At 47.7% G+C, this 27,375-nt stretch overlaps 1 long non-coding RNA gene across 3 annotated transcripts in view; it reads left to right on the forward strand.

The window, feature by feature from the left end:
• LOC131479640 (uncharacterized) overlaps nt 1-27,375 on the forward strand; it is a 63,155-nt gene that overhangs the window by 12,302 nt on the left and 23,478 nt on the right. For 2 of the 3 annotated variants that reach the window (XR_009245019.1, XR_009245020.1), the window contains exon 2: nt 16,789-16,889. This is a non-coding gene — a long non-coding RNA (uncharacterized LOC131479640). Of the gene's footprint in view, nt 1-16,611; nt 16,700-16,788; nt 16,890-27,375 lie in introns of those variants that run through there. The other variant, XR_009245018.1, reaches the window with a different exon arrangement.

Here is a 27,375-nt window from a genome sequence, read left to right on the forward strand (position 1 = left end):
TCCTGTCTCACCCAGCATAATCAAAGAATTGGAACATATGTTAACCTCCTCCTAACAGGAAAAGCCTGGTGACAAAGTCTGCACTACTTTGCAAATATTTAAAAGATTAGAGTTATTTTAGATCAGTGGCTGATTTTTTGCATGGTTCAACCAAATTGGCAATATTTACTTGGGACATAATCTTCTAGGGAATCCATGGCCTCTAATCCAACCCTTTACGCACATTAGCAGGACTCTAACATATAGACAGATAAGTAGGAAGAGATATCAGATGCTGTTATCTAATTGGCATAATTCTGAAGCTCATCTGATCACCTCCAAATAAAGTAGCAGAATCGTATTACATGCCAACAAAATTAAAAGGAATCACCTAGAAAAACTCAGGCCCTTACTTTGGAGTCTATAAAGTTTGCATAAGGAAATAAAACTTCGTGTGGGGGAGGGAGGGTGGAAACCACATCCATGAGTTGTCAGGAATACTTAGACACCTCCTATTGAAAAATAAGGAGAAAGAAGTCAGTTCTGGGGCCACAATGGCGGAAATTGCTTGACATTAATGGACAACCTAATCCAACACAAATAGGACAGCCTTCTAGCGGATGCCTTTTTGGGTACCGACGCTTACTTCACTGTAGAATTTTGGGTAGTGTTACTTTACATGAATACAAATGTAAGAACAAATCATGAAAGCCTAGTATACTTCTTTTTAATTTTAGATTTAAAATTTTTATGTTTAATATTGTTTATATATCTGAGAAGGATGTACAGTTATGTGGGCATCCGATTAAGGTGTGGAGGCTCAAGGCACAGAAGACGGTGGCCAGGACGAATGTTTCAGTTCTTTTTTTTTCTCCTGTATCCTCTGTGGGGAAGACTTAGGGGCACTGCTCCTTGTTGCCAAACTGCATCAGCTCTGGGGACAGAGACAGTCATTTGATGTTGCCTTAGAGAGAGACCCCGATGTGGGGAAGAATGTTCCAGGGATGCGACTTGAGTGGTTTTGATAGCTCTGAGACAATACCAGCTTCATTGCACCAGGGTTGAGAGAATCTTTCCAAGGTCTGTTGGCTGACCAAGTCCAGTTTAATGCATTCACAGGCCCGAAGAGGCAAAGCTTGGGGAGTTGTCCAACCTGCTCTGCTTTCCATCCTCTGACAAGGCAGTTGACATCCCCTGCTGGCCTAATGAACTGGCTGTCATGTCATCTGTATGCATCTGGGTATGCTGTCCACTGCACAGGCATCAGCTCCTGAGGAGGCCAGCACCTGAGGAGGCCAGCACCAATCCATGCAGTTCAAGGTCAGACCACATATCCTGTGATATTCCCTGTGGCTGGGGTTTGAGTCCAATGATCTAGTTGATTAGTCCTCCCAAGTAACCTCATCTGGCTTGACCTCATGCTTGACTCTTGTGTACACTAGCTAGTGCAGGGTCAGGTTCAGTCCATCAGCTGCCTGGTCAGTTCCATTCCGAGCCCCATCTCTCACATAAACCTACAGGGGCTGTGTCCTAGCCCAGGCCATCCTGCAACAGACTCAGATCTCACATGCAGCAGTGGGTGGTGCGGCCTAGCTGGGGTGACCCCCAGTAACTTCCACCAGGCCCACTCCAACCCTGGATTTTGTGCTTGCCAGCATCTGCTGCAGCTTAGCTCAGTCTGTCCCCAGACCCGGCCCACATGTATGCTGATGAGTGCTGCCACCTTGTCCAGCCCAGCTCACCCCCATCCCTGGCTCTCATGCTCCGCAGTGGGAGCTGCAGCCTAGGAAGGGAGTGCCCCCAATTGCCCTACCAAGCCCGCTCCAAACCTTGGATCTTGCACTTACCAGAAGGTAGTACAGTCGAGCTTGACATGACCTGTACCCAGTCCCAGCACATGCCAGAGGTTGCTGCGGCCTAGCTTGGCTGGCCCACAACCAGACCCGTACCCAGTCCCAGCACATGACAGAGGTTGCTGCGGCCTAGCTTGGCTGGCCCACACACAGACCCGTACCCAGTCCCAGCACAAGCCAGAGGCTGCTGCGGCCTAGCTTGGCTGGCCCCACACACATTCTGGCTGTTGTGTAGTCTATCTCGCCCCCAGATCTAGCCCACAAGCTGGTCCATGAGTGCTACATAGCCACGCCTGGATGGATCCACCCTCAGTCCCAGCTCTCACATTCACTAGTGGAAGTAGCTGCCTAGAAGGAAAGTCCCTAGAGTTCCCCTACCAGGCCCATACCTGGGTCTTGTGCCTACTGACAGATACGAAAGCCCAGTCTGACATGACCTACCCCCAGTCTTGGCATTCACCAGCAGGTGCCTGGTTTAGCCCTGCCTGACTCTACTCCAGCTCATGCTTGTGGGTGCTCCATTCTAGCCCAGCCTGGTCTGCCCCTAGCCTCAGCCCTCATGTGAAATGACAGGTGTTGTGGCCCAAACCAGCCTGGCCTGTCCCTGTCCTTGCTCACACATATGCCAGCATGTGCTGTGAACTGGCTCAGCCTGGCCCTCCCTAAGACCCAGCCCACACATATGCTGACTGGTGGCGCAACTTAGCCTAGCCTACCCCCAAACCCAGTTCTCACATTCACCAGCTGAGCTGTGGCCTAGCAGGGGAGTTCCCCAAGTTCCCCCAACAGGCCCAGTCATGCTCCCAGCTTCAGATCTCACACGTGTTGGCACATGCCACAGCCCTTTCCGGTATAGCCTGCCTTCAATCCCTGCCTTTCCATTACGCCAGCAGTTGCTGCAGCCCGGCCCAGTCCAGCCTTCTCCTAGCCCTAGCTTCCGTGAGTGTCAAGAGCTCCATGGTCTAGCTGACTTGGCCTGTCATCACCCCAGCTCTTGTGCAAACTGGGGAGTTACACAGTCCACAGCAGTCCACAGAAGCGAGCCCACAAGTCCTCTACACCATCTGCCCTCAGATCCAGTTCCCTTGCATGATTGTGGGTGCTGTAGCCACCCCTGGCCCCAATACTTGCAAGCAAATACTGCAGCCTAGCCGAGCCAAGCATGCCATTGTGTGTTCTGGCAGATGGCAGGTGATGTTACTTAGCCTAGCTCAGGTAGGTTGGTGCCTAGCTCGACCCAGACATGCCCTACAGATCCCCTCCCTCTGAGCCATCTCGTCTCAGCTCCATCCCCGATCTGCAAATGCAGTTGCCTGGTCCATGGAAGCTCCCAAAAGTCGCTCCCTACTTGTCAAACGTGGCCTCATCCGGCCCCACTCCAGCATAACCCCAGGCCCCTCCTTCCCAGGGCAGTCTGCTGCCTCCTGCCCAGAAGTGGCATGCTGCATGCTGGGGGCCTGATCTGGTGTCACACTGTGATGCTTGGCAGAATGCGGAGCTCCCTCTGTTTCTTAATTAAAAAAAGAAAAAACTAGAATAGGGGTCTGTGCTGGCACACTTGTATAGTTAACACAGAGTTGGCATTAACCAGGTCCAGAATGTCATGCCTGCCAGCCATTGGCTACTTTTCTCTCAGCGGTGTGACACTTGTCTAGGTGCAAGGCAATCCAGACAGCTGCCCACAGCTGGAGAAACCTAGCACACTTTTAGACACCAGTCCTGAAAAGGCTCCACTGAACTTGATACTGTAGAACAAGTCAGAAAATCAGTGAACTCGGTTAAGCTCCTAGTGCTGGCTGACCTCTGTCCACATTTGTAACACTTTTACTTATTATTGTTAATAATGATGGCCAGTATATTAATGGTGCTTAATATTGTTTATTCATCAGTATAAAACAATTTCAAATTTTTATATTGTTATTTTGGCTTGCTAAAAATGAAGCAAGATACTAAATGATAAGTTAATCTCTTTTCTTAAACTGGATGTGTTTATTTCTGGAGTTACTGAGAGAAAGGGGCAGACAGAAAGGTCTTATGTCTGCATTTTCAGTCTCAGGATGGTTACAACAGCCAAGGTCGGACCAGGTCAAAGCCTGGAGCCTAGAGCTCCGTCTGTACTTACCCGTGCAGGTGCAGGGGTGCAAGCACTTGGTCATCTTCAGCTGCTTTCCCAGGCACGGTAGCAGGGCCTGGATCAGGAAGGATCAGCTGGGATTTGAACCGTCGCTCGTTCATTAGGATGTTGGTGTGTCACACTGCCAGCGCTCAGCCTAAGCTGCCAGGTGGTATAACGCATGGAACACAGTGAGACGTGCAGAGAGTCTGTTATGCTCCTTGCCATGAAGAAACTTCAATTTTCATTGGAGAAATAGGAGTAATACTTATGAAACCACTAGAAAATAAAACAGAATTAAGTGCTTAACCTTGTGGCACACACTGAAATCAAGCAGTAGGATATTTTTTAGAGATGATTTGGGTCCTAAGCTGAGTCCCATTATTTTCCAGAAGAGACCCCTTCTGTGCTGAGTAACTCACCTTCACCTTTAACTCGATCACAGGGAGTGATCCCCCATTTAGGGGTGCTGTGAGGATGCAGTATGCATGTGTGCCAGGCGATGGCGACAGAGAGCCAGGTTTGCGCTCCGTGGAGGTGAAGGTTGGGTTATCTTTGTCCTTTGGACCCTGGCGGGCATAGTGAATGAGCAACTGTGTAATTATATCTTTATCCTAAACAGCAGCCAAATCCTAATTTTGTTACTTCTTTAGACTTAGAATCCTAGAATTGGGAGTGAAGAGGACAACAGGCTTTGTTGAAATGTGCATAATTTGAAAAATATCCTGACAATGCCACTTACGAATGTCACAAGAAGAAATAGAGGTCGCCCAGTGTGGACTGGGATAAATTTAGCTCCGAATCTGCGTCATCAGTCCCTTCGGATTGTGTTGTTTTTGCCCTGGGTTGGATTGGATTTTCTTATCCCTAAATTAACATTTCTGTCATTTTCAAGATCCTGTGTCTTACCCTCTCCTCCAAAATATTTTGGGGGCAATTTAAACTTAAAATTGACATTCTGAAGAACACAACAAAAGATCAAGTGTTTAGCATGTATATCTTGACAGATGCTTGTTAAAGTTTAAAAGATTTAGCAAATGAAAATGTACCAAAATTAGAGTTTTCATGTGCTACGTTCTCTTTACATTTGCACCTATCCAAGATAGTCCTTCTTTGTAGCTGTTAATATCTGCAGCCGAACATTATCCTGGAAGAAATCATGCCTTCCAAGATTTTTGTGGCATTTCATATCCTTGGAAGAGTTGATCAGACATTAGTAATCAAAAGCCAGGAAATGGTTTCTGTCATCATGCAAATCTGATCAGGAAGGTACAGTCAAATGTCAACAGTTTGATTTAGATTACCCTAAAGCTAGGAAATAGCATTCAAGTCATTTTATGTGTAGCAATTTTTCTCAAAAATACCATTAGATCAAAAATTAGATTATCCATTTATTTTTCTGGCTGGAATTGGATTATAAAGCCTTCGCATGTCAAATCATCATGAATGCCTTGAGGCTGCGATTTTGGCTGTGGTCTTAAGCCTGCCCGCCTCTGTCCTCCCAGGGAGTCGAGAACACGGTAACATTGATTTAAGTGCATCAGACATGTCCATGAAATAACAACACAAACCTTACAAACAGAGATACCATCATACTCGTAAACACACACACACACAAAACATGGGCTGTTTTAATTGGCCTGAATATTCATGTTCCTGCTTCTGGTTTGTGTGTGTGTGTGTGTTTGAAAGTAGCTTCCTTTTAAAAGATTTATTTATTTTCATTGGAAAGTCAGATATACAGAGAGGAGAGACAGAGAGGAAGCTCCTCTGTCTGATGAGTTCACTCCCCAAGTAGCCACAATGGCCAGAGCTGGCCAGAGCTGAGCCAATTTGAAGCCAGGAGCCAGAAGTTTCTTCTGGGTCTCCCACATGGGTGCAGCGTCCCAAGGCTTTGGGCCATCCTCGACTGCTTTCCCAGGCCACAAGCAGGGAGCTGGATGGGAAACAGGGCAGCGGGATTAGAACTGGCGCCCATATGGGATCCTGGCAAGTTCGAGGCGAGGACATTAGCCGCTACGCTATCGCGCTGGGCCTATTAACTTCCTTTAAAAAAAAATCAAATGTGTATTTTAAACAGTTTTGAATATAAATCAAAGTAAATAATCACTCAAGTATCTACTACTTAGCTTAAAAAGTTAACCTCCTGCCATTTTCACTGTTAGTTAATTTTTTCTTAAGAGTATTTTTTCCTTAATCTATTGTATTTATTTGAGGGGCAGAGGGAAGAAGAGAGAGAGGGAGAGAGAGGAGAGAGACCTGCCATGTGTTGGTTCACCCTACAACAGGCAGAGCTGGACCAGGCTAAGGCCTTGGTCTCTCACCTGTGTGGCAGGGTCCCAGCCCTGGAGCTGTTCCTGCTACCTGGCAGGGTGCCTGCTGGTGGGAGCTGGGATGGGAACTCAGGTGCTCCAATACACAATGCTTGTGTTGCAAGTGTATGCTGAACACCTGTTCCAAACTACACTTTTGATTGAGCCATTTATAGTTACGTTGCAGATATCAAAACCTTTCAATCCTGAACATGTACTTCAACATGTATCTTCTGAAAATAAGCAAATCTACTTAAAACCACAATGCCATTTTCATGGAACATTCATTGCCTACTATATAACCCTCTATATTGAATTTTCCTATTTTTCAAAAAAAAATTTTTAATTACATACACACATGCACACAAATTATGTAAGACTAAATTTATGGATGATACATACAGCTATAAGAGAAAGTTGGCATATAGAATCTATAGCTCAAGTTCAGAAGGCCTTGGTCAAAAGAGAAAAATCAGATCACTTTGTAGGGAAAGTGAACACTCAGAACTTACTTATAATAAAGATGTATTTATTTTTTATTGTAAAGGCAGATTTACAGAGAGAAGGAGAGACAGAAAGATCTTCCATCTGCTGGTTTACTCCCTAAATGGCTCCAACGGCTGGAGCTGCACCAGCCAGAAGCCAGGAGCCAGGAGTTTCTTTCCAGTCTCCTGTGCAGGTGCAGGGTCCCAAGGCTTTGGGCCGTCCTCGACTGCTTTCCCAGGCCACAAGCAGGGAGCTGGATGGGAAGTGGGGAAGCCAGAACATGAACTGACGCTTGTATGGGATTCCAGTGCATGCAAGGGTATAGATTTAGCCATTGAGTCATTGCGTTGGGCCCCAATTTTTCTTTCTTTTTTTTTTATTTCTATCTTTGTTTTTTCTTTATTTTTCTATCTTCCTTCCTTTTCGTTCGTTCGTTCTTTCTTTCTTTCTTTCTTTCTCTCTCTCTCCTTCCTTCCTTCCTTTCTTTTTTTTTAAAGATTTATTTATTTTTAATGCAAAATCAGATATATACAGAGAAGAGGAGAGACAGAGAGGAAGATCTTCCGACCAATGATTCACTCCCCAAGTGAGCTCAACGGCTTGAGCTCAGCCAATCTGAAGCCAGGAGCCAGCAGCTCTTCCATGTCTCTCACACGAGTGCAGGACCCCGAGGCCTTGGGCCATCCTCTACTGCTTTCCCAGGCCACGAGCAGGGAGCTGGATGGGAAGTGGGGCTGCTGGGATTAGAACCAACACCCATATGGGATCCCCGTGCGTTCAAGGTGAGCACTTTAGCCGCTAGGCCATGCTGCCAGACCCTCTTTGTTTCCTTTTAAACAATCAATTTTACTTGAAAGGCAGAGGAAAAAAAAAAAACAACAACACAGAGATATCTTCTAAGAACTGATTAACTCCCCAAGTGACATCATGGAACTGGATGAAACTAACTCCGGGAGGCTGGTCCCTTATGTGGTTGGCAGGGGCCCATGTGCCTGAGCCATTGCCTGCCCTTTTCCGGGTGTGCATCGGTAGGAAGGAGAATTACAAGAGTGGGGACTCAAATTAGGCACTGCAATATAGGATAACGGTATCCCAAAGTTGCCCTGAACATGCCCACTCCATTGCTTTTCAACCAACACACTAAAAAGCACCCAGAATATAATGGTGATATTTTGTCCTATGTAGTGTATCATTTTTAAACTTTTAAGTAGTGAAATAGTTTTCCTATTTTAGTCACTTTCCGTAGATCATACTTTTATGAAAGAGTATACTGTAGATTATGCCAGAATAGTATTTGAGTTATTCTGCATTCATTAAGTTGTCAGGCTCTGCTGCTTTGAACAGTGAGGTTCCGGGGTGGCATTTTGGTGCACTGAGTTAGACCACTCCCTGTGACGCCTGCTGTCAAACAGATTCTGGCCACTAGGCTGAACGGCTCCACTCCCTTCCTGCTTCCTGCTTCCTTTATCCATTTGCTCTGTGCAGACACATTTGGGACCTCATTGCTGAATGTTGGCTAAAACGAAATCCTATTTTTCCTTATCATAGTGATACATTTCATAGCTCTCTGTGACAAGTATTAGAACTAAGGAGCTAGAAAAAAATGTACATTAGCAGCCCTGTGGGGAAATGGGCCAAGCTGCCACTTGCGATGTTAATACCCCACGTTGCCATGCCAGTTTAAGCTTCTCTACTCTGACCCAGCTCCCGGTTGACGAACTTGGGAAGGCAATGAAATATGACCAAATTATGTGACTACTGCAACTCATATAGGAGAGCAGGACAGAATTCTTGGCTGCTGGATGGAGCCTGGCCTAGAGCTGGCTACTGCAAGCATTTGAGGAGCAAATCAGCATATAGATGATCTCTCTCTTGCTCTGGCTTTCAATGTATTTTCAAAAAATAATAAAATTTGGGATAGTAAGATGGCTCAGTGGCTAAATCCTTCCCTTGAATGCCCCAGGATCCTATATAGGTGCCAGTTTGTATCCCAGCTGCTACACTGGGAGCAGCTTGTGACCTGGGAGAGCAGTAGAGGAGCCTTGGGACCCTGTACTCAGATGGGAGATCCAGAAGAAGCTCCTGGCTCCTGGCTTCTGGTCGGCTCAGCTCTGGCTGTTGCTGCCACTTGGGGAGTGAGCCAGCAGACAGAAGATCTTTCTCTTTGTATTTCCTTCACCCTGTAAATCTGCTTTCCCAATAAAAAGAAATAAATCTTTAAGCAAAATAGTAAAACTTAAAATATACTCTAGTAATTTCCTGTTGAAATGTTATAACCTTGACTTTCATGACGCACGCATTCTGGCAGGTGCACACCCAGGAGAATCTTCTAGGAGAATCTTCTAGGGAGCACAGTCCATTGAGAACTCTGGGCCTTTAACATTGAAAGGTGTTGGACAGCATTATGACACATTGAATTAAGTCACCAACTGTAATGCCAGCATCCCATATGGAGACACTTCTGATCCAGCTCCTTGCTAATATTCCTGGGAACGCAGTGGAGGGCAGCTGGAGTGTTTGGGCCCCTGCCTCTCGTGCGGAAGGCTGGGATGGAATCTCAAGGTCTTGATTTCAGCCTGGCTCAGGCTAGGGCGTGAAAGACTGTTGCTATGATGCTATTTTCTTTCTTTCTTTCTTTCTTTCTCTCTTTCTTTCTTTCTTTCTTTCTTTCTTTCTTTCTTTCTTTCTTTCTTTTTCTTTCTTTCTCTCTCTCTCTCTTTGTTTCTCTCCCTCTCTCTGTAACTCTGCCTTTCAAATAAATAACTCTTTACACTTTAGGTGTTGGTTAGTTGGTTAGTAGGGAGTCAGGATGAAGAATTCACTGCTGAGATGAGCACAGAATGGACTATATGGTTTTCAGAAGAAATGTTGTTAGAGTACGGGCCAAAGCCCGTATGGCTCATCCCCTTCTCACACCCTTATCTTCCTCCTGTTCTTGGGACCGGAGAAGAACTGTGCCCTTTCCTTCACAAAGTTGCAAGGCAGCAAAGAACAGATTTATCGCTATAGCGGAATCCTCCCAAAGTCCAGGCACCTCCTGGCCTAGCAAAGTAGCAGTTATTCAGTACAAAGGAATCTCACACTGCCCAACAATAGCATTTTACCCACGCTCTAACAATGTCAATGGCTTACCCTACACATCTTTGATTTTTTGTTGTCCTACTCCTCAAAGTCACTCGGGGTCCCTTGTGGCAGGCCCGGTGTTCATCCCTGCATGCACAGTCTGAAAGCCAGGAGTGAAGGAGTGTAACCAGTTGTGCCCTGCCACTTAGAGCGTGTCAGGAGTGCCAGGGTTGCTCTTACACAGCACGTGTGTCCTCATGCAACATGCCTAAGACCAAAGGGGCTGCGACACGCAATCCCACTAGGTCCCTGGGGCGAGAGGGCTGCCAGACGACGTGTGCACATCCCTCAGGATGCTACCCTCACTTACTCATTCTCTTTTCCTTCCTTCTTCCTTGTTTTTGGTGAAATCATGTATTTGTTAATGGAAAATTCCCTGCCAGGACAGACTCACTTGTGAAATTATAAGAAGAGCTGTTTGATGCACATTAGTACTTGGAAAGGAAATTCTGTGTGGTATTTTGTAGGGCTAGGACACAATTTTTTTTTTTAAGATTTTTTTATTTTATTACAAAGTCAGATATACAGAGAGGAGGAGAGACAGAAAGGAAGATCTTCTGTCCGATGATTCACTCCCCAAGTGAGCCGCAATGGCTGGTGCTGCGCCGATCTGAAGCTGGGAACCAGGAACCTCTTCCAGGTCTCCCACGCGGGTGCAGGGACCCAAGGCATCGGGCCGTCCTCGACTGCCTTCCCAGGCCACGAGCAGGGAGCTGGATGGGAAGCGGAGCTGCCGGGATTAGAACCGGCACCCATATGGGATCCCGGAGCATTCAAGGTGAGGACTTTAGCCGCTAGGCCACGCTGTCAGGCCCTAGAACACAATTTCTACAAGTATGATCCAATTCAGAGACTAAACGTAGTTTATAGAAAGTATTAACTTCAGGGACTGTAATTGCATGGAATCACGTATCAAGAGAATCCACTTGCCCCTGGAGACATGAGATATTTTGCAATTTGTCGATGGCAAAATTATAGTTGAAAGCTTAGTGCCAGCTCTATTTCCTGGCCCAGGTGCGGCCCAGTTATTCCCAATATGTGGGAGAAGTAGGTGAGCATTGTCCTCTGTGCCTCTTGAACTTCAGCTACTGGCTGAATATGGGGCCACGTGCTCTGCCGTCACCTTCCAGCGGGGTCACGTGAGGGTTTTCTGTTTTCGTTATGGGAAGGTGGAGCATGTGCTAGTCACCTGGAAGAGTCAGCTATCTGGTCCCATAAAGGGCCCTGGCTTGGCATCGAGAGCCAACCGTGTCAAGGGAGACAGCAGAGTGAGCACGGGTGCCAGTGCAGGCCAAGGTTGAAGTGATGGCACTGCAGGCCGAGGAGGGCTACAGACTTCAGGTACCAGTGGGCAGGACGGGCAAAGAGGGAGTCCCTCCTGCAGGCTGCAGACGAGAGCATGGCTTGGAACTTCCAGCCTCCTGAAGCATAGAAAGATGTTTCTGTTACTTGAGATATGTGGTTTGCCATGCTTTGTAAAAGCTGCTGGAGACAATGAATTCCCTCACTCTGCCTGTGTGCTCCGCTTCCTCCACCTGCTCCACATCTCTTGTCCATCTGAGCAAGAACCTCCCTGCCGATACAGCAGAAATATCTCTTCTTGCGTAAAATCTCTAAATGCTCTCCAGTGTGTCAGGCTGATCCATTCTGCCTGCTTCTCATAATACTTGTGTCTAGTACGATGGACAGCAGTGAACAGGCAGGACATTCAGAGGAGATTGCTATAAAGGATGACCAAGTGAGAGGAGGTAGCATGAGTGAGTAAATGAAAAGAGGAAATTAACGGCATCTGAGCCATGGAGACCTGTGAGGAACCGGGAGACAAAGCCAAGGATGCAGAACTAGCTGGACAGGCAGCGGGAAGGCAGCGGAAAGGGATGCAGTGCCCGGGGAAGCGCCCACCTTGCTGGCAGCCTTCCTCCACGAGCTCGCCAGACCCCCAAGATTTAACTGCTTGCCATGGGAATAACTGATCATTCAAGATACAGTCACCATGGCCCTAACGTTCCATTTGATTCAAGGGTGGGTCTGGGAAGGAGTTCGGGGAGGGTTGCGTGGCAAACAGAGGGGTCATTAGATAATGATCTGGAGACACGAATAACAAGGAAGCTCATGGTTTATGCACTTTGATGAAAAGAGAGAGAAATTGAGAGGGGAAAGACGAAGAGGAAGGTCCTCTGGGCTTTTCCGTTATTTCTCTCATGGCCTTTGGGCTAGTCAATTAGGTAATAAATTATGCATAGCTATTTCAACTGGCATCCAAACATTTGCCGTGAGAAATGATGGATGGCCCAGTGACCTGTGTATCTTTGCTCACATGCAGAACAATTGTCTCAGCCTGTTGCTTAAATTGCCCTGGTGGTCCTTAGTACCCCCAGGAGAGTTGCGCCTTGCTGGAGGAGGCAGTGACTGACGGGCAGTAGTAACTCAGTGCAGCCCTCATCCTGGCGTTCTAGTCATCTTGGCTGCAGAAGCAATCAGTAGCCATCAATTCAATGAGAAGAGACAAAACAGAGACACACTATGGGGGGCGGGGAGAAGGCAAAGCAGTAGTGGCAGGGGGTGGGGGAAGGAGCTAGTAGCAAGGAATTCGGTGACCCTACCTGCCGCACAGACCTCCACCCCGATTCCACAAGGAGGGCTGGACAAGGCAGGTGCAGCAGGCTCATCCTCGCAGGTCCTGCAGCTCAGTGGAGCGTGGGGTGGGGAGGAACAGGGGTCCTCACCACTCCGCAGACTAAGGACAGGCTTCGGCACCAGCAATGCAGGCTGCCAAAATACGTGGGCAGGAGGAGCATTTGATTGTTCTGGCGAAAAAGAATAAAGAATTTAGATGGTCATCATTTGGCTTGTTGGAGTTTGCATGGGTGGAGTTCAAAACGTTTATGGGAAATGGAATTCAAAGGTAAGCTTATTTTGGCTGCAATACAGTTTGATTTTTAAGGAAGATTTACTTACTTAGTTGAAATGTAGATTTACAGAGGGAGAGAGAGAGAGAATCTTCCATCTGCTGGTTCTCTCCCCAAAGGGCCACAACAGTCAAGGCTGGGTCGGGCAAAAGCCTGGAGCCTGAAACTCCATCCAGGCCTCCCATGCAGGTGGCAGGTGCCAAATTCTTGGGCTCTCTTTCATGGATTTCTCAGGCACATTAACAGGTAGGTGGATTGGACATAGAACAGATGGAACTTTTTTCCAAGAATTATTTTTTTGTTTTTATTTTTGGTGATTTTTACATAGTTGAGTACGGTGATTAGGGTCAAGGGCTACGGGAAGGTGGGTGAGATCACCATTTCCACATTCTCTTTTTTTTTCCCTGTATCTGGGGAAGGATGAAGATATGGAGAGAAGCCACACCCAGCCCCCAAACGCCTCTGCACCCCAGGATGGAGGGCAGCTACCTGACACCAGTCTAGGTTCCCAGCTGTGGGGCATGCTCTAAGGGTTCTGCTCATGAGGTTTCGATAGTTCAACATTTTTGAATTACTGCTCATCTTGCCACTCCAAGCACAATGAAATCTCTCCAGAATCCGCTGGTTGACGTAGTCCACTTTAGAGTCTCCATTTGCCCAGATATTCACTGCCAACACTTGGCTGGGGTAGTTGATCAATTTGTTCTGTCCTCCGCTCTCTGCCATGGTACCAGGGATCCTCTGCAGATTCCAAAGTACGAGCAGATAGAACTTAAATCAATACTCATATGGGATGCCAGCATTACAGTGGGCACTTTAACCTACTGTACCACAAAAAATTCTGAACTCGAGCTACATAAGAGCTCTTCAAACTCTACGTAGAAAATGTATATTAAAGACACACTAGGTGTAGATTTCAAATTTGTGCATTCAAACAAACTTTTGGTTTTGTCTTCCATGAACTTTTTGAAATCTCTAGTATCGTCTAAAATGCACCATTTCCACATTTTCCATTGCTTGGAGTTCTCAAAGTTTTAGCGCAGCCCTGGATGTTTAAAGTTGAAGGACATTAGTACCCGGTCTAACGAGGCCACAGGGATCAGTCCCAATGTCAAGGACAAAGGCTGGGTGTGGGTTGGAAACACAGGAACAGGTCATTGATGTGAAATCCTAGCACAACAAAGAGCACGTGGGAGGCCTCTGACACTTAGGTTGGTGCCAGTGGAGTGGCCAAGGCACTGCGGAAACCGAATGCAGTTAACGGAAGGACAGCAGCTGAGCTCTTGTCCTTGTCGAAGACATCTTAGGCACAGTTGTGGGGACACCTGTCTAAGTTGGATGCTCTGCTGCTGCTTGCTGTGAGGTCCTGGGCAGGAGGAGCCTGTGTGCTGGGGGCGCTGCCCGGGGCGCCCGTCCATGGTGAGCACAGCAGCCACAGGCCTCATGCCTCCTCCAGGGGACTTGGGGAATGATGGCACTGGCAGATGCGGGAACAGCCACCTGAGGAGACTCCTTGCAGCCAGGACATCACAACAATGGTTGTGAACCATCCCAGAAATCCCTTCCCATTTTGAGCAAAGCATGGCTGTGGTGGTTTTCATGTGCATCCTGCGCAGACCTGCGATCGGTGGCCTGGGGAAAGGGTAACTGTCACCCGGAGGAGGGTGAGCGTGAAAGGTCACAGCTGACACGGGGAGGCTGGCTTGTAACCCTAATGGACGGAAACGCCAATTAGAACGTGCTGCAGCTACTCTAGGTGAGTCACCAAATGTAATCAGTAAGTCTGAGAAACTACCACTGGGCAAAGGGCCCAAGAAAGCTGACTTGTCAGTTCTCAGCTCTGACCTGATTAGATCAATAACTTCAGTGTCTCTCAGTTTCTCAAGCTGTGAGTCTGCTGGGAAAACGGAGAACTTTTGGTTTTTTTCTACCAAAGGCCATCTGGGCATTTATAATATCATTCACCCTGTAGGTGCAGCCTGCGTGTCCCTTCTGAGGCCTCCTGCTTTGGCAGTCCACTGCGGACACGTGCTTGCTTGCTCGAAGGCATCTATTGCCTCCACCTCCAAGGCCTGCTCTTCCTCCCACTCGCTGGCCGCAGCCCAGATGCCAGCTGCCTCCATGCTGCTCAGCACTGCCAACACGAAGCAGGCACGCGTCACCGACCTCTATGAGGATGTTGTGCCTAATGAGAACGGACGGGGCCATTACAGCCTGCGGCAGGAACCGATTTCAAGTACAGTGTCACACACAGCTCTTCCTAGAAGTGCACTGGCAGTGCCATCCCTCCACAGCACCTTTTCTCTGTCCGGGTTCTCCTTGGCACCCCCAGGGTAGCCCAAAGCCAGAGACGCTTAAAAGCAGATCAAGAAATCAACCAGACTTCTGTGTCTGGTGGGTGTCTCACTTACTGAGTGCTAGGGACAGCCCCTTCTTGGCCACCTCTGCAGTGCTGTGTGGCAGACATGGAGGAACTTGGCCAGGGACACTCAGCTGAGATTGGAAGCCAGCTCTTTCTCCAAGTCAGGCTCCTCCCCGCTGTGCTTGCTGTCTCCCCGTGTAGCCAGTCTGCCAATATGCCTTAGGTCATCAGAATTCCTCACTGTCACTTAGCCCTTCACTCAGCAAAGCTTTCTGTGGGATCAGGGAGAAAATGCCTCCGACAGTTCCTCTCATGCAATTGAATCCTTTTTCTAAGAGCTCTCTGCTCTCGCTTCCTGAGATAAGTCCTATCCTCTCGGGTCTCCTGCCGCCTGCCTGCTCTCTCCTCATGGACTCCCTTGGATGGCTTTCCATTGCCCCTGCTTCCAGCACTCCCCCGCGTCCTGCTTCGTCAGCTCTTCTGAGAGCCTCCGATCACACTGGCAGCCAGGATCCATGTTGCCCCACTCCCCTCCTCAGGCAGGTGGCTCCAGCCCCATTGGAAAGGCGACAATGGGACATTTGACTCCATACTGAATTTCTCAAATGTTTTCTCCAGAGGGGTGTGGCATGGTCAAATTGAGGATTAACTCCTTGGTGGGTGCTGCATCAGCTAGCCAGCAAGTCAGTGTATAGCTCTGTTTTCTGCTTGGAGTTGATCTTGGTCCTCCGTTAACCATAAACTCATCAACCCCACTGAATTCTCAGTTTTCTTAAGGAGCTCCCCTTCCCCGGGTGGGCTAACAGCCAGAGGAAAGAAGGAGCTGACTTTCAAGGGTGTGATTAAAGTAGACACTGTGGTTCTCTGCTATGCCCTCGCTCCCGGGCGCAGTAACAGCACCAACCAACAGGCCAGAGACCCTCACCTGGGTGAGAGCGAGAAACAGCCACCCTGCCTCCCTAGCCGATTCGTGGGCATCACCAGTCATGATCCAATCAACAGATTCCTGCACTTGTAAGTGTTTGGCATGAGGCACCTGAGAAAGAGAGACATTGGAAAGAAGGAGGAAGAAGAAAGAAGAGAGGGAGGGTGGGAGGAAGGAGGGAAGAAATGCTTGCACTGTTGGAACTTACAGGCTGCATTGCTAGAGTGGGTACAAATGATAACGCTCCATTCCGGAGTTGTGAATTTGTGTTTATATTTGCCAAAGAACAGAATCCTGAACCACAGTACTGAAGAAATGGAGCTTCGCACAAGTAGGGGGAGTATTGGGGGCAGGGGGCAGGTTCACCTTGGCCCCACTTCTTGGGGTCATGGGACACCGAACTCACATTTTCCATGCCCCGTTGTGAATGTGTGGGGCACGGGGAAGGCGCCTGGAGTTGGAAAGGCGGAGTGAGCTCTGACTTGGGAAGGCAGCTATGTCTGTTTTTCAGCCAACAAGAGGAGTGTATGTGGCCAGCTTCCCTCGGGAGGGAAGGGCACGCCGGGTGCGATGCAGTGTGGAGAGTTCCACGGCTAAGGTGCGGGGGCTGGAATGTGGAGGACGTGTTCAAAGGACAGTGAGTCATTCACTTGGCTTTCTTTGCTCTACAGCTGCCACATAATAGTGGGTACATGCCAGGTTATTATTTTGTTCTTTTTTTTTTAGGTTCAAAACTAAAGGCAGAGACCCACATTCTTAATTTGGAAATCATACCTGTGATGTCAGTGCTCAATGACCCTGAGAAGGTGAGGATCCCTAAATCCAAGGTGGACTTGAACCCTGACCAAATTCTTTCCTTTGCTGTAGGAAATTCCATTTACTGAGTGCTGTGATTCAGGAAGATGTTCTTTGAGAAGCCTAAAAATAGCCTAGTCAGGTCTTACCTCCATTAGTAAGCACAGCATCAGCAATGATTTTGACTTTGTCATAATTGGTCACAAAGTTTTCCACTGTTTTAAAATACTTTGAGCTATTTAGAGCCAGGGAACATCTCTATGAAGGGACAAATCTGGGTGATATTGCTTCCCAAATGTCTCAGGGTTTCGCACTAGCGGTTGTGGTGGTGTTTGTGTCTGAAGAAGGCATGCTTCCTAAGGGTTAGGGCGCTGTCGGGGAGGAGGCTGCCTGCCCTGGAGTGCTACATTTCCCTGGGGAGGGGCAGGTAGCCACCGGGGGACGCTCAAGGTGTCCTTCCCAGCAGGTGCTAATACAGTCCCACCTCCCCTGCAGGGGCAAGCAGCTTTGTTGGTTTTTCTGGCATGTTTGGTGGAAAGTTTTACTGTTCTCTTGTCTCTTTCTCTTAGTATTTGCTATTGTGCATTTCCTTGGAGTGTTTTCTTTCGAGCTGCTTCAAATCAAACCATGATGGCAATTCTCCTTTAATTACCATAGCTGAAAAATATTGTGAATCACCCTACCTTACCTCAATGGTTGTTATGTGATTTCCAGTGTTTTTCTAGAGGAAATGAATTCTTCCTTACGGATTGAGCCAAACAAACATTGTCAGGGTACTGAAGGAGCAACTACTTGAGACACCGTGTTCTCTTAGTCACACACAGACTAGGAAAAATTCAACTAAGCCACACTTGGGTGTATTAAAATAGCTTTTTTCCTAGCTCTGAATCACATTTCAAAGGGTGCCCAGGTGCGAAGCTAAGCCAAGTATAACCTAGCCACAAAACGGTGCCCAGGCTGATACGCTGTTTTCCATTTTTACATTAAACAGCAGAACACAGCGTGGAGCTGTGAACATGCCCAGAACTGGCAGAGAGCAGACCTGGGCTGCAGGGAACTCGGTGGTCTTGGGCAAGTCACCTGTCCTGTCTGGGCACCTTCACATGGAAGATGAGAGGGGCAACAGCCATTGGGCCTTAGAGCATAAGACCAAGTGAGGAAACATTCAAAAGCACTTTGTGAACAGCTACTCCTCTACGCATTAAATTAAAAGTCATAGCCGTGATGATTGGGGGAAAATGAGATATGTGCAAAGTTCTTTTCAAAAAGCAAAGTAAAACCTAGCATTTTCTGTGATTTAAAGTCAGCCATTAGAGACTCATTAATTAATGCCCTCACAAATTGTTATACTATTTCTGTCTTCCAAATGAACCGTTTCTCTCTTCACTGTCAGCTGGAATTCTCTCCTAGAAAGAAAGTAGTTTAAAAGACAGATTACCTGGGAGAAGATGGTGTGAGCTTTTTCCAAGTGTCTTTTGGCCAGAGATAAAGGGCCTTCCTGCAGGATGCCAGGGAACCTGGCTATTTATCTGACAATACAGCACGACTTTTCAGGCAAGGTAACAAAATAGCAGGTGCTCAGCAAGTTCTCCGGAGGGTGGGATGGGAAGAGGAGGTGAGCGGCTGAGAGAAGTCTTTGGGAAACTACACTGGAAAGCTTCAGAGCCACAGTCCCTGAGCCCAGGCCCTTGCAGGTGCATGGTGCACTTTGGCCAGTCTCCATCCACCGAGGGAGTGTACAGACTTGAGCCTGGCTCCCAGCACAGAGGGAGCCCTGTGCCCTCTGTGCCCGGCCCCTCCTCCCCGCCACTCTGCTCTCTCTGGCCGGCTGATCAGTGAGAACACCGTGTTGCACTTTTCTAAGCAGGCTGTGGTCTGTTCATCAGGAATGGGAAAGCCCTGCAAGGCAAAGCTGATGCTCCAATCTCCCAGTGCCTGTCTCAGCTGCCAAAAACAGGTGCTCACTGAGCACTCCATAGCTTGTTGCTTCCAATACAGCTTATCCTCAAAAGGCAGATTTCTAGCCCTCTCTATCTGAAGAAAAATCATTCAAATATTTGATCCTCATACATAGGTAGCTGTGACCATAATTCTGCTAAAGGAAATACTATTTCTCTGGCTACCTTTCAAATTTTTAAAAAGGATTTATTTGAAAGTCGGAGTTGCAGCGAGAAGAATAGACAGATCAAAAGAGAGAAAGATTATCTACCTGCTAGTTCATTCTCTAATGAGCAGGGCTAGGATAGCCTAAACCCAGGTGCCAGGAGCTTCATCCGAGGGTCCCACAAGGGTTGCATGGTTGCTAGCTCTCAGACCCCAACTTTCGCTCCTTCTCCCAGACCTTTAGCAGGGAGCTGGATCTGAAGTGGAGCAGCTGGGACCCAAACTGGGTCCCATAAGGGATGCTCGCTTTCCTGGCAGTGGCTTTACCCGCTATACCACAATGCCAGCTCCTTCTTTTTAATTTTTCTTGGCAGCTGCCTTTGCCCATTTTCAGGAAACTCAGTGAATTTGGCTCTGACCACTCCCTACAGTAGCTCTCTGTGCCTCCTGACCCAGTTTGGGATCCCACTGGCTGCACTCTGAACAAGCAAAGTCATTCTGGAAACTCCCTTGGTTGGGAAGGAAATGCCATGTGGCATGAAGAACTTGGGAGGCAGCATGTTGCCACCTCGCCCTGTTCTCCACCCCAGGGAGCCTCTCTCTTTTCTAGCTACTGGGGTCTCTCAGCTGCCTGGAAGCCCATGGTCCTGACCGCTGACCATCAGCGTCACAGCAGTGAGATGGACTTTTCTATGAACAGAGATGGAGGTTTTTACTTAATGAGGTTTTTTTTCCTCCCTGATCATAGTGTATGGGTAAGATGAAGTCAGATTGTTGCAGATTTAAATCTCATACATAAGCCTGGGATGAGCTCCAGGGGGGAGGAGAGAGTTCATTGGTGACGTTTCATTAAAATTTCAAGGTTGATGATGCTGATTGCTTCCTGAGCCCCTCTGGCTGCTTCTTTCTTTCATTTTTTTTTTTAAAGATTCACTTAAAAATTTTTTTTATTGGAAAGACAGATATACAGAAAAAAGGAGATACAGAGAGAAAGATCTGTGAACTGCTTCATTCCTCGGGTGGCCACAACGGCTGGAGCTGAACTGATCCAAAGCCAGGAGCTGGGAGCTTCTTCCAGGTCTCCCACGCAGGTGCAGCATCCCAAGACTTTGGGCCATCCTTGACTTTTCCCAGGCTACAGACAGGGAGCTAGATGGCAAGTGGAACAGCTGGGACATGACCTGGTGTTTATATGGGATTCCAGAAGGTACAAGGCGAGGATTTAGTCACTGGGCTATCACACTGGACTCTGGCTGCTTCTTTCTTCTTCTTTTTAAATTTTATTTTTATTGGAAAGTCAGATATGCAGAGAGGAGGACAGACAGAGAGGAAGATCTCTGTTGATTCACTCCCCAAGTGCCACAATGGCTGGTGCTGTGCTGATCCAAAGCCAGGAGCCTCTTCTGGGTCTCCCACACAGGTGCAGGGTCCCAAGACTTTGGGCCATCCTTGACTGCTTTCCCAGGGCACAAGAAGGGAGCTGGATGGGAAGTGGAGCCGTGGGGATTAGAACCAGTACCCATATGGGATCCTGATGCATGCAAGGTGAGGACTTTAGCTACTAAGCTACCATGCTGGGGCCCATGTCTGTTGCTTTCACACAAACTTCTTCAACTAAGTTCTCCCTCTCCTGGGTCAGCTAACCAAGGCTCCAAAGAAGTTACTGATAATAAAATTTTATGGTCACATAAAGATATTAGTTCTGTGATTAAATATTATTACTTGAGAGGCAGAGTGAGAGAGTTCCCATCTGCTGGTTCATGCCTCAAATAGGCAATACCAAGCCCATCGTGCGATGAGTCAATAGCTAAATCCTCACCTTGCATTTGCTGGGATCCTATATGGGTTCTGGCTCATGTCCTGGCTGCTTCACTTCCCATTCAGCTGCTGAGGCCTGGGAAAGCAGTGAGGGATGGCTCAAGGCCTTGGGAACTTGTTCCCATGTGGGAGACCTGGAAGAAACTCCTAGCTTTGAATTGGCTCAGCTCTACCTGTTGCTGCCATTCAGGGAATATCAGCAGATGGAAGATCTCCCTCTGTGTCTCTCCTCTCCATAAATGTGATCTACCTTTCAAGTGAAAATAAATAATTCACGTCCTGGCTGCTCCACTTTCCATCCAGCTCCCTGCTTGTGACCTGGGAAAGCAGTCAAGGATGGCCCAAAGTCTTGGGACCCTGCACCCATATGGGAGACCTGGAAAAAGCTCCTGGCTCTTGACTTTGGAACAGCTCGGCTCTGCCTGTTACAACCATTTGGGGAGTGACTCAACAGAGAAAAGATCTTTTTCCTTGTTCCTCCTCTCTGTAAATCTGACTTTCCAATAAAAACAAACTAATGTTTAAAAAAATTGGGAAAAAAAAAAAAAAACAGTAGCTGGAACCCTGTCTAAGTATTCCACGTGGCTGTTGGGGCCCCAACTTCTGGAGCCGCTTTAGCAGAAAGCTGGAAGTGGGAACAGGGCTAGGCCTTGATCTTGGGGACTCTGAATGGTCAAACATCTGCTGCAGCTTACTGATTTATTCAAGAGTTACTGTTGATCCTTGTGGGGGACAGATGAACTGCTGGTTGCTCGTCTCCCTGGCAGCAGAAGCACCCAGAAACTGTAAGTGCAAGGAACAGTCTGTTTATTTAACAGGGACGGTGAGAGAGGGAGAGACAGAGAGAGAGAGATCTTCCGTCCTCTGCGACAGCCAAGTCTGGGTCAGGTGGAGACCGGGAGCTAGGCACTCCAAATCTGGGTCTCCTGGGAGGAGAGGCACCCAGGCACGTGGGCCATCATCCATTGCTTCCCAGCTGCATGAGCTGGAAACTGGATCAGAAATGACTGGCACCCTGATAGGGTATGCCAGCATTGCAAGTAGCAGTTCAGTTCACAGTGTCACAACAGCGGCCTCAAGAATTGTATTTAAATGTGTCCAGTATAGAAAGCTGGAGAAATGGAAAAAATAGACAAAAAAGATCACCTTTGCCATAGGGTTCCTCATAGGAGCTTTCTTCATGTTATGACTTGTTAACATAAAACTGGTATATTTCTATACCTAAGCACAGTTTCAGTTTGCTTCTTCACTTAATTTGACTTACTGTGAGAATTGGGACAGGGAGGCTTAACTGTTCTTTTGAACTTTATAAACTATATGTAACACAAAGATGTACTGCTCTAAGGGAAGGGCTCTTTCTAGTTTAAAATGAAACGGAACACCTCAGTAAAAATGGGCAAAGAAAACATGACTAGTGAAGTCCCCCCAGAAGAAATCCAAGTGACCAATATTTGAAATTCACTGGAAACTCAAAATGTTGAATAAGATCTCATTTTCATGTATCTAATGGGCACCCATCTTTACACTAATCAAGGAAGCAGGCATTTCCCAGTGCCACAAGAGGGATGTGTACGGACGCCACTTCTGTGTGCGAAATACGGCAGCACTCAGAAGCCTGAAAACGTTCATATCTTTCCCTCCCAGGATTTTTTTTTAAAGATTTATTCAGTTTATTACAAAGTCAGATATACAGAGAGGAGGAGAGACAGAGAGGAAGATCTTCTGTCCGATGATTCACTCCCCAAGTGAGCCGCAACGGCCAGTGCTGTGCCAATCCGAAGCCGAGAACCAGGAACCTCCTCCAGGTCTCCCACGCGGGTGCAGTGTCCCAATGCATTGGGCCGTCCTCGACTGCTTTCCCAGACCACAAGCAGGGAGCTGGATGGGAAGTGGAGCTGCCGGGATTAGAACCGGCGCCCATATGGGAACCTGGGGCTTTCAAGGCGAGGTCTTTAGCCACTAGGCCACGCCACTGGGCCCCCTCCCAGGATTTTTATGTGTTAGAAGTAAGTGCTGTGATTTCTAATAGGTCAAAACTGGAAACAATCGAAATGTTCAGTGGTATAGCACTGACTAAATGATTGCATATTCATCAATAAGACGGGTGCAGAAATTAAATGTCATATTTTCAAAGAATAAATACCATCCTGTTCACACTATATTATTTTGTGGGAAAAAAAAGCTGGATACAAAATTTTACAGTCTGAGCTCAATCTTATTTAAATATATGCAAGTATTTGTACATTTAAGGATTGTTATATGTCAGATAATTAGCAATGGCAATTTTTCCCCCTAAATATTTAAATTTTATGGTGTGCTCACATATCACTTTTGTGAATTAGAAATAATCACTTTGTGATTACAAATAAAAACATCTGTTTTTAAACAATAGATCAAACACTGTGAAGAATTTTTAATTTAAATCCTTATTCCAGGGATGTGTTTGACATCCCAGCTGTCCTCAGTCCAGCCGAACGTCACAATATCATGTCTCTTATGAAGCAAAGCATTAACATCACGTGTATTGAGTGCTCTGTACTAGGCAGTGTACTAAGGAATGGAGATGCATGTCTCCGCATTTAACCTTCACAGCAACTTCCTGGATTAGAAATGGTTTGCAGACAAAGACACAGAGAGACAGGGAGTGGTCACCTCGCCAGCACATGGTGGGGACGGCCTCTGATCTGGCAGTCTGGCCCCTTCCACACCCTTTTCTTTTTTTCTAGGACTTATTTCTTTTTATTCAAAAGGCGGATTTACAGAAAGAAGGAGAGACAGAAAAATAGCACATCCTCTGGTTTTCTCCCCAAACAACCACAACAGCTGGAGCTGAGCCAGTCCAAAGCCAGGAGCCCACAGCCTTCTCCGGGTCTCCCATGCAGGTGCAGGGTCCCAAGACCTTGTTCTGTGGCCTTTCCAAGGCCACAAACAGAGAACTGGGTGGGAAGTGGAGCAGCCAGGACACAAACTTGCACCCATATGGGATCCTGGTGCTTGCGGCAAGAGATTAGCCAGTTGAGCCATGGCACCTGACGACACCCTTTTTTCTCTTCTTTTCTTTTCTTTCTTTCTTTCTTTCTTCTCTCTCTCTCTCTGTTTCTTTCTTTTCTTTTATTCTCTTTCCTTTTTTATAACTTTCTCTTATCCCACACACTTTTTTTTTTTTTTTACAGATTTATTTCTCTGCTTGCAAGGCAGAGTTACAGACGGAGAGAACTTACAGAGCAAATGAGAGCTGGTTCACGGCCACAGCAGCAGGGGCTGGGCAAGGCCAAGGCCAGCAGTCGAAGCTTCATTGGGGTCTCCCACATGAGGGGCAGAGGCCCAAGTCCTTAGGCCATCCTCCGCTGCTTTCCCACACTCACCGGGAGGAGCTGGATCCCAAGACAATGCCAGCTCAAACTGCTATGCTGCAATGCTGGCCCCACTGTTAGAGAGCTATGCACAAATTTTAAAACGTTTTGCCCCAAACTAAACTTAGCATACGATTCGATTTTCCACGAACTTTCTGAAGACCCTCTGCACCTGCTACTTTCATTTTTATAAGGAGAACTGTAGAAGGCACATTCTATCTAGGATCTTAGTAGACTCAGGTTTGTCGGGTCAGGAAGGGGATTATTATTACCCTAGTCAAAAAGAAGCTTGTGGCATTGGACACGCATTGCCGGGGCCTCGGTGGCCATCACTGCCTTGCCACATCCCGGAAGCCAGCAGTGGAGCAGGTGTCTGAGCCCCCCAGGGCTTGTGTGGGGCCTCTTCAAGTGTCTGCCCCAATCCCATTTCTCAGGGCGCCACAGAAGAGGTGATGTTCTCAGAACATTTTTATCACCCAGCTGGCAAGCACCCGTCTGCCCGGCAGCTGCCCCCCAGCCCCCCCTGCCCTGCCCGGCTGCATTCCTGCGTACCCAGAATTCACGAAGTCTTCCTCGCTCCCGACCGCAGCTCTGCTCCCCCCAGATCTGCCCCTTTATGGGTCCCGGTCCAGGCTGCACCCCAGTCACTGCCAACATCGCCCAGGGAAGCGGGAGGCAAGGGTCACCTCAAGAAAGCACTCACGTTTCACTTCGGGCGCTAAAAAAATGACACGCATTTGCAGAGGAGGGAGTCCTAATGGCTTTCCGAAGGCACAAATGATAGCTTGTGAGCTTTTAAGAGAGCGTTCCTGCTAACTGCAAAGGCCCAAGCTTTGTTTTCTTTGAGATTTCCTAATGGCATTCACACACTTCATTGTGTTCACTGGAGCAGCGAATTGAATATAAAATGGCAGGTCTTAAAAGAGGAGCCAGTGAGTTGGAGCATAATTTGCATGAAATATGTTATTATTTTCTGGGTTTTTAAATGGTATTTAATGCTTAGGAGAGTCTGACCTCTTCTCGGATTGTTTCCTTTTGCTACACATCACCCTGCCAGTCTGCCCCCTGCCAGGCGCCTTGCCCGAGCTGCCACTTGGGGGCAGTATAGTGCCTCCTTCCCTATCCATCGCCATCTTCCCGCCCGCCTTCTCCACCCAGGAGTCTTAGGTTGTTGACCTGGTTTCTGTTCCTCTTGGAAGAGAATGGCCATTACCAATCTCAGCAGTTTCTGAAAAAGAACAGAAGGCCACACTCTCTCTCAAGAGAGAGAGAATCTTTCAACCACTGATTCGTTCTCCAAATGTTTGTGGCAGCTGAGACAGCCAGGCCCAAGCCGGGAGCCTGGGACTCCAGGACTCCCCTTCCGGAGGCAGGGACACAAGTGTTCGAGCCGTTGCCTGCTGTCTCCTCTGGTGTTCGTGTATTGGCGGGAAGACAGGTTGGAAGAGGATCAGTTCTGGAACCCAGACATTCTGGCATGGGATGTGGGTGCCTCAAGTAGCAGCTTAACCCACTGTGCCAAAGACCCACCTGGGTCACCTTTTTAGAATGCACACCTTAGCTTGGGAAGATCAGCTCAATGTTCGACTCTCAGAAGTGTCTGAAGCAGCACGTTCTCTGGTGTTTTGGCCAGTTCTCTGACCCCTAATTATCCTGAAATAAGATCCAGCCTTCTTCTGAAGGAAGTTCCTGTTTCCATGTAGACATAATAATAATAAATACGATAAAAACAGTTCAATCGAATAAGGGAATCACAGAAACACATTTGTTCGCTTCTTTCCACTCAGGGGAAGAAAGAACCATAATCCCCTTCGAAAGCCTAGTAGAAATTCATTTCCGCATGGGAGTAAACAGCTTGTCCAATCCTTTCCCCACCTCTCATCCTTGCTAGGCGGTTTAATTAACGGGCAACCAGCCCGGTGGTGGGTTTTTTTCTGATAAAGTGACACACACGAGTAGCAGCCATCTTTGCACATAGCTTGTTGGCACATCCCGCTGGCTGCATTACAGAAACGGAGCAGAGTCGTATGGTTCCTGGAAAGTCATTACTTGGCAGGGCTCAATCCTCCAGTGAATACGCAGAGAACAGGCACTCAGGTGGCCTTGGACTGTGCCAAGGCGCATGGCCGATGGCACAGGGTGTGTGCCGAGTGTGTGTGTGTGTGTGTGTGTGTGAGCTCCTTGGGGTGGGGAGGGAGGCTGCAGCCTGGGAGAAGAGAGCCACAGAGCAAGGTTGTATGAATGATGTCTCTTCGTGTACTCCCAGAATTCATTCCCATCGCCCTCAAGTGGACCCTGACTGTGCCGTATGACAGAGCGAGAGCGAGCGAGCCGGACAGAGAAGAGAGAGAGATTCTCAAGGATTTGTTTGGAAAAAGCATCATGCCCTTGTGAAGCTTCCATTTCAAAGTAGGAAGTCTCTTCTTTTGTTACTTTGCTTTGGCAAATGTTTGCTGTGCTTCATGGTTTTCAGACTATTCCCTTGACGTGGTCAAGGTTACACAGGGCAAGGAAGATAGCAGGAGATGGGAGTAGACTTTTTAGCATTACTGGAGATTATGATCAACATTAAGGTTTAGAGCCCGGCTCGGTAGCCTAGTGGCCAAAGTCCTCACCTAGTACGTGCCAGGATCCCATATGGCCGCTGGTTCTAACCTTGTTGGCCCTGCTTCCCATCCAGCTCCCTGCTTGTGGTCTGGGAAAGCAGTGGAGGACAGCCCAAAGCCCTGAGACCCTGCACCTGTGTGGGAGACCCGGAAGAAGCTCCTGGCTCCTAGCTTCAGATCAGCTCACTTCCAGCTGTTATGGCTGCTTGGGGAGTGAATAATCGCATGGAAGATCTTTCTCTCTGTCTCTCGTTCTCTCTATATATCTGACTTTCCAATAAAAATAAATTTAAAAAATCTTAAAAACAACAAGCAAACAAAATAGACTTTAAGGTTTGAGTCTGCCGGAGGATGTTTCAAGACATTTGTCAGGGCCCAGAGTGATAGCCTAGTGGCTAAATCCAGGCCTTGCATGTGCTGGGATCCCAAATGGGTGCTGTTGTGCCCAGATTTTGAGATCCCCAGAAATCACCAGGAGTCTGAAGTCGATCCAAGTACACAAGGATGCTTTATTCAAGCTCAGCACATCTGACCCTGGGCTCTTGGTTGAAAGCAGGCAGCTAGCTGACCGACCCCCCCTTACCAGGAGTGTGGCCCCGAACAGAACATTCATAGGGTTTTTATAGGGGCAGTCCACA

Source organism: Ochotona princeps, chromosome 2, assembly GCF_030435755.1.
Source record: "Ochotona princeps isolate mOchPri1 chromosome 2, mOchPri1.hap1, whole genome shotgun sequence".
Taxonomy (NCBI): domain Eukaryota; kingdom Metazoa; phylum Chordata; class Mammalia; order Lagomorpha; family Ochotonidae; genus Ochotona; species Ochotona princeps.